Raw genomic sequence first — 8,335 nt, 5'->3', positions numbered from 1 at the left:
GGTGCATGGCTGTAATCTCCAGACTTTGGAGACCTAGGCAGGACAATGGTTCATGAGTTTGAGTCCAGCCTGGTCTATACAGCAAGTCCCAGGTCAAGCAGGCCTACAGAGGGACACTGTATTAGTGACTTTTTCTTGCTCTGGTAAAGTGCCATGACCGAAAACAACCATGAAAGGAAGAGTTTATTCTGGCTCACCATTCCAGAAAGTTAAGAGCTATCATGGCCATGAAGCATGGTAGCAAGTGGTAATCCTAGCAGCAGGACCAGAAGATGAGCGGTCAGTCAGGGAGCAGAGAAAGCAAACTGGATGTTGAAAGAGGCTGTGAAATGTTAAAGCCTACTGCAGTGACATACTTCCTCCAGCAAGGCTGCAGCTCTCTCTCTCTTTCTCTTTTTCTTTTCTTTTCTTTCTTTCTTTTTTCTTTTTCAAGACAGTGTTTCTCTGTGTAGCTTTGGAGCCTGTCCTAGAACTCATTCTGTAGACCAGACTGGCCTCAAACTCACGGAGATCCACCTGCCTCTGCCTCTCAAGTGCCAGGATTAAAGGTGTGCACCACCACTGCCTGGCAAGACTGCATCTCTTAAACCTCCCCAAACAGCGCCAACTAGGAAGTGTTGAAATACACTAGCCTACAGGGGACATTTCTCATTCAAACCACTGAAGAGACGCTGTCTCAAAAAAAACAAAAACAACAACAACAAAAAAATTTGAGGTCAGCCTGGTCTACAAAGTGAATTCCAAGACAGCAAGACAGCTAGGGCTATGAATATAGACCCTGTCTAAAAAACAAACAAATTAAACAAATAAAAAAACTAAACAAGCTAAACCAGAACAAAATCTGGTTTTGCTGTAACAGTATGTCAAGTAATGCTAGCAGCAGTGATTTCTCTCTGCGTCTTTGGTCTGGAGACAGTGGTCTTATAACCCTGCTCGGTCTTCACACAAAGGAGAAAGTACCTCAAGATGTATATGTTAGAACATATCTCCCACAGTGGACTTCACATAATACCATACGGCACAGAAAATCAAATAGACACGGACACACAACATACAGCAGAATAATGTTGGATAATGGATCCAGGCACAAAAGTATCCATACAATGTGATGCTAAATATATGAATTTCAAAAATAGGCAAAACTACTTTGCTGGGGCGGAGTGGGGGTGGCATTTGTAGCGAGAAAAGCAAAAGCCTACAAGTTACAAGTAAAACTGAAGATAATGGTCATCGATGGGATGGAGATATGAAAGGGAGTGAGGTGAGGGGCTGAAGATTGCTCAGCAGTTAATAGTGTGTACCTCGGGGACCACAGCGCCCACACCAGGCATCCTACAACCGCCTGCAGCTTCCTCTCTAGGTGTTCTGATGCCCTCTTCTGGTGTTTTCCTGTAACTGCACTCACCTGCACCTGCACGTACCCATATCGTGGTTCAGACACACAAGCACACACATTTTTAAACTTCACCAAAAGAAAAAAAAAGTTGTAAGGGAGCAAGGTGGAATCACGCAGCACTGGAAATATTCTATTTCTTGAACTGAATGTTCATTTCATGCTTTTCTGTTTTGTTTTTCTCCAAACAGCACATTTTCATTGTATCAACTTCTATGTTGTTTCACAATGAACGGTTTCCGGTTCGCTCCCCAGCATTGCTCGTTTGGGCCGCTACATCTCCCTCGAGTTTCCAGTCATTGCCCTCACCTGGAAACCGCTACAGAAGCTCTCACTGGAGGGTTCGCTGGACAACAGATCATGCTGAGTTGCTCATAACTCAACAGAGTATATAACACTTTGTTTCTTCTCTTGTTCCTGGAATTCTTAGTCCAAAAACCCCCCAGAAAACCACTCACACCAATCTGGCAAAGTCTACTATTTACATTTCAGCCTAATGTTGGTAAATCAATTTCTCCATTCTTTAGAGGCTTACAGATTTTTGACGTTTAAGTATCTATTTTGTTACTTTATTTAATGTTAAGATTATAGTTGTGTTGTGGTGGTTTCCAAAGTCTGCCCTCCCTCCCTTCCTTTCTTTCTCCCTCCTTCCTTCCTTTCTTTTTTTTAGACAAGGTCTCACTGTGCAGTCCTGGGTGTTCCTGGAACTCACAGATATCCGCCCACCTCTGCCACAAAGTCATAGACCACCATGCCCTGCCCTATGCTTTTTTTTTTTTTAAAGGAGTCTCAGAGTGTAACTCAGGCCTGCCGTAAACTATAGATCCTCCTGCTCCGTCGCAGGAGTGCATCACCCTACCTAGCTTCAGAAACATTCTTTTTAATTCTAGTATTATTTTTTCATTCTTCCCTGATTTCTGTTATTTGTTTAGCACCTGACGCACACATAGAAATATTTGAAATTTACAATGACCTTCTTTTTCTTTTTAAGTCAGGTTCTCACGTGGCCCAGGCTGAACCCTAACTAGCAGAGGATGACCCCGAATTGTTGCCTTCCTTGCTTCTACCTCCTGGGTGGCTTACAGGAGTCACCTCTATCCTCAGCCTAACATTGTGCTGGGGACAGCACCCGAGTTTCATGTGAGAATGGTCCATCTGAAGCACACGCACAGCCCCCTGCATTTTTCACATTTCCGGAAAATAACAAAAAGAATAGCTAACCTAAAGTGTAAGAGAAACAGGACTAATAGATGATATTGTAATTTTCCTCTTGTTATTTCAACATTAACAATGAGTCATACAATTTTCCTGTTGTTTGAATTTCATCATGACTGGACCTTTTAAGACACAGTTTTTCATCTGTCTGATTTGGATTTCTCAATTCTCCCTTTGTTGTCATTTTTCTTGTAATTGCATTTCCAGGGTATCACCCCAAAGACCGCTTCCTTTCTTACACACAACCCATTAATGCATCCCCCAAACCATCATTATTGTACGCTCTCCACATTTCATTGCGATGGGCCTCTGAAAACAGTTTCTCTTACCCCCGAGATGCTCTATGGGAAGCAAACAGAAAAGCAATAGATGGAAGTGAGAAACACTTCAGGTGCTGTCTTACATGCACCCTTCAAAATTTATGTGGGGACAGCCAGACACGGGGACACTCACCTTTAATCACAGCACTTGGAAGACAGAGACTGGCAGATAGATCTCTGTGAGTTCAAGGTCAGCTTGGTCTATGCAGTGAGCACCAGGACAGCCAGGGCTGTGTGTAGAGATCCTGTCTCAAAAAAAAAAAAGAGAGAGAGAGAGAAATGGGGAGTAAGGAGGGAAAGGGTCTGAGAGGTCATTGAGAGGTCACGGCACTCATCACCAGTCAAGCAGCTACCCAAGGGAGAAGAAATATACTTATGTTTTATAGACCTCGGGAGTGCCAGTTGATGGACCATTCAGTAAACAAAATCCAACTCAAATTTGAAAGAACAGAAACCCTGTCCCGAAAAACCAAGAAAAAAAGAAAAGAAATTGGACGATTATTTAAGACCTGTCTAAAAGGGGACTTACTTGAACATGCAGGCTCATTCCTCTAATCCCAGCTCTCTGGAGGCCGAGGCCACAGGACCAGAGTGTGAGGACAGCCTGGGCTAGGAAATAAGCTCCAGAGGAGCCGCAGGACATGACCTTCAGAGAGAAAGCAATGGGTTGGAGAGGTGGCTCGGGGTCAAGAGCATCTTTTCAGAGGACCTGGATTCAATTTCCATCACCCACATGGTAGCTCACCACTGTCTGAGACTCCAGTCCTGGAGGATCCAATGTCCTCTCTTGGCCTCCTGGGCACACACATGATACACAGGTAAAATACCCATACACATTTTTTAAAAACGTAACAACAAAGTCAAAGCTTTACAACACCACTACCCCCAGCACTTGGGGGTATGAAGCAGAAAAAGAGGATTTCAAGGTCAGCCAGAGCTACATAGTGAGACTCTGTCTCAGCAACTGAGAGTATTGCATGGTGTAGACACTGGTACGGTGCCCAGTGAATAAACCTCAATGTAAACTGTAAATAAATCTATCACAAACACACACACACACACACACACACACACCCTTGAATGGGAAGTGTAGGCAGACTTGGTGCTAGCTACATTTTGACCAGAAGGCAGCAGGAAGCAGACTGGGATGCTAGGAGAAGCTTGAGCATAGGAGAAATCAAAGTTCAGCCCCACAGTGACACACTTCCCCCAAGGCCACACCTCCTAATCACGCCACTCCCTATGAGAGGTCAATTACATTCAAACTATCACGGGGGAGGAGGGTATAATATACAAAATTTTATCTTTTTTTTTCAAGATTTTCATTTTTAATTGTGTGAGACCATGAATGGGGAGGCCAGAGGTATTGAACCAGAGTTACAGATACTTGTGAGCCACTGGAAGTGGGTATAGGAAAGGAGCTTGGGACCTTTGCAAGAGCAGTATGTAATCTTAACTGATGAGACCTTTCTGCAGCTTTGTTTGGTTTTTATGAGACAGAGTTTTGTTATGTATTCTTGGCTGGTTTGGAATCCAATATGTAGACCAAAATAGCCTGAAATTCATGGGCCACCTTCCTGCCTCTACCTCCCAATTAAATGTGTTTGTGATTATATATGACTTTTCTTTTTTCTTTCTGGCATTGGGGCTCTATCCCTGGCGCTGACATACCTACACCTCCAGCCTATTACTTAGTTTATAATAATGTTTCAACTCTGAGAATTTTAAAGATGGATTAGTTTGACTTTAAGAATGTACCTTAGTCTTTTTTTCTTTTTGAGATAGGCTTTCTCTGTAGTCCTGGCTGTCCTGGATCTCATTCTGTAGACCAGGCTGGTCTCAAATTCACAGAGATCTGCCTATTTCTGCCTCCCGAGTGCTGGGATTAAAGGCGTGTGCCACCACTGCTGCCTTTTCTTTCTTTTTTTGAGCTAGGGTCTCAAGTAGCCCAGGCTGGCCTTAACCTTGCTATCAGCAGATGATCCTGAGCCCCTGATTTTCCAACCTTCACCTCCCAAATTCCAAGATTATAGGTCTATGCTGCCATGTCTGGTTTACAGGATTGGCTTAGCTAAAGCTTCTATTGCTGTGAAGAGACACCATGACCACGGCAACTCTTCTAAAGGAAAACATTTGATGGGGCTAGCTTACAGTTTCAGAGATTCAGTCCATTATCATCATGGTGCAACATGGTGGCGTGCAGGCAGACATGGTGCTGGAGAGGGAACTGCGAGACCTGCACCTTGACCCACAGTCACAGGAAGTGATCTGTTGCACTAGGATGACTTGAGCTTATATGAGATCTCAAAGCCCGCCTCCACAGTGACACACTTCCTCCAATACGACCACACCTATTCCAACAAGGCCACACCTCCTAATAGTGCCTCTTCCTTTGGGGACCATTTTCTTTCACACCACCAGAAAAGGACACTTCTCTGTTTTTCTTCCTATCTAATTTTCATTTTCTTAGTCTCTGTCTTCTTTCCTTCCTTCTTCCTTCCTTTCTTTTAGAGTGTATATGCATGTAGGTAAGGGTGCATGGTTTACATGTGTGCATGTACACTTGTACTGAGACCATTTGACACGTTCCACTGTGTGTACGTGTGTCTGTGTTTTTTGTTTGTTTTGCTTTGTTTTTTAGGAGAAAGGGTTTCTCTGTATCCTGGCTGTCCTAGAACTAGCTCTGTAGACTAGGCTGGCCTCGAACTCAGAGATCTGCCCGTCTCTGCCTCCTAAATGCTGGGATTAAAGGCGTGTGCTATCACTGCCCAGCTCTTTGCATGAAGCAAAGTTTTTAAGCAAAGTTTCTTTTATGAAACTTGAGCTCACCAATTAATAGACTGACTGACCAGTGAGCCTCAGGGAACCACCATGTCCAGCTTTTTACATGGATCCTGGGGTTCCAAACTCAGATCGGGCAGTGGTGGTTCACGCCTTTAATCCCAGTACTCAGGAGGCAGAGGCAAGGTCTCTGTGAGTTCAAGGCCAGCCTTGTCTACAAGAGCTAGTTCCAGGACAGGCACCACAACTACACAGAGAAACCCTGTCTTGAAAAACAAACAAAAAAAACCCACAAAACAAGCAAACAAACAAACAAAAACCAAACTCAGGTGCTCATGTTTGCGTGGCAAGCACTTTACCCACTGAGCCATGTCCTCAGCTTCAGCTATTTATTTATTCCCCTGGCAACAGGGTTGACACTATGTAGTCTAGACTCTGTATTCTCCCTCTGTATTTTGCCCACACATATGTCTATGCACCACGTATGTGCCTGGTGCTCAGGGAGGCCAGAGGCAGGTGCTAGATGTCCTGAATTGGATTTACAGATAATTCAGAGCCCCATGTGGGTGCTGGGATTTGAACCTGGGTCCTCTGAAAGAGAGCAAATGCTCCTAACTCCTAAGCTATCTCTCCAGCCCCTAGACTTTTTGTATTCTAGCTCCTCCTGCTTCCATCCCCCAAGTGCTGGAATTCCACACACCACCACACACATCATCCTTTTTTTTCTAAAAGTTTATTTAACTTTATTTCATGCTCATTGGTATAATGATGTCAGATTCTCTTGAACTGGAGCTACAGACAGCCGCGAGCTGCCATGTGGGTGCTGGGAATTGAACCCAGGTCCTCTGGAGGAGCAGTCAGTGCTCTTAACCACTGAGCCATCTCACCAGCCCCACACATCTTTCTTCTTAAGGGTAAAATCTTAGTATATGCCTATAGCTTTCTGTAACATACACTAAATTATGTCATCCAGTCACCTACTGTGTAATAGTAACACCCATCTAACTATAACCGACTATTGATCCCAGTTCCCATTCCTGCTCCATCTCAAGATTTTGAATCCCTAATCAGATTGTTCAGTGGCAGAAACATTCATATTGGCATTCACTCCAAACGCTTAGTATCTCCAGTTCTGTGGCATCCTTGATTCTAGTTCCAAGTTTAATTCTCTAAATTTCCCATCATTTCTGAGAGTCACACATCTTTCCAATAAATTCTCTTTTTGCTTACATTAGCTGAGTCAGTTCTTTGGCTTGGAACCAAAAAAAAAAAAAAAAACAAAAAAAAAAAAAACAAAACCCAGAGCAGACACATGGATGCCATCTTCCTCCTGCCTCTCCTCTCCTCTCAACACTGAAATCCCCCTTCTGGCGTGGTGCACCTCCTCCTAGCTCTCAAGAGGCATGCCCACACACTTCAGCCCCAGAATAAGCATCCTCTTCTTTCTACAGTTTCTCTGCCTCTCTCACCATCAAGGACTGGTACACATTGAACGTTAACTTTTATTTTAGTTAAATGTTTGCATTCATGTCTCCTACAAGATCCTCAGGGGTTTTGTTTGTCTTTGAGGAGACATCTACACAGTGACTCACAAGCATCTATAACTCCAGTCCTAGGAGATCCCATGCTCTTTTCTGGCCTCCATGGGCACTACATGCATGTGGTGCACTGACATGCATGCATGCAAAATACCCCTACACATAAAAATAAATATGTAATTTAAAAAGCTAAGCAGTAACCAGAGTACCACCTGCAGCCCACTTCTCTCTCTTTTCGGTGCCGTACAATTTTAATTTTTAACACCCCCCTCTTTTCCTAATGAACTAGTGACAACTAGTGTAAACAATTGATGAGAATCATCTGACTACAACCTAAACTAGAGGCCAGGAAATGAAGCCCAGGGCTTTGATGCCTCCACATTACATCAGCAGCCTCAGTGACTACTTCTGCATTCTGGAGTCCTCAAATTCCCCCAAGGCCATCACTATTTACAACTTGAAAGCCACCAGACAACTAAATGCTAAGACCTGTGCACAGAGGACTCCAGACTCTGCAATGAAAACAAACCAAGGCAAACACAGCTTGTTCCAGGAAGGAAGAGGAAAGGAGGGGCTTCTCTTTCTGGGTCACTTGTTAGGATGCTATCCATACATTGCTTTATAAATTTTCTTCTTTGACAATGCCATACGTGTATATTCTGATGAATCTCCCCCCACAGACTCTCTCATCTCCCTCCCCTCACCGAGCACCTCCTCCTCTCTACCAGTGCCTTTCACAGGTTCGTGACTTTTGGTGGGTTTTTTTTTTTTTTTTGAGACCCATTTAGTTTAACCAGGGCCAACTTCATGACCGCTGAATTGGAACTGCCCAGCAGAGTCTGGTGGGGTCACTAGCAGGTACACAGCAAAGACAATGATTTCCTGCTTCACGAATCTGTCAGTAAGGGTAGGCCGGAGGCCCTCATCCACCCAAGCTTGATTGACAGGTCCATTCTTTACAGTCATCTACAGGTGTGAGTTTGTTTTGCGATGGCTGTCTTGCCCAGAAAGTGATATTTGTAGCCCTTCTGTCTCTGGCTTTTTGTTGTTTTGTTTTGATTTTTAAGACAGGGTTTTGTTTTTTAAGA

This window comes from Myodes glareolus, chromosome 10 (genome assembly GCF_982192425.1).
Source record: "Myodes glareolus chromosome 10, mMyoGla1.1, whole genome shotgun sequence".
In the NCBI taxonomy this organism is placed as follows: Eukaryota; Metazoa; Chordata; class Mammalia; order Rodentia; family Cricetidae; genus Myodes; species Myodes glareolus.
This window is presented reverse-complemented; position numbering follows the sequence as displayed.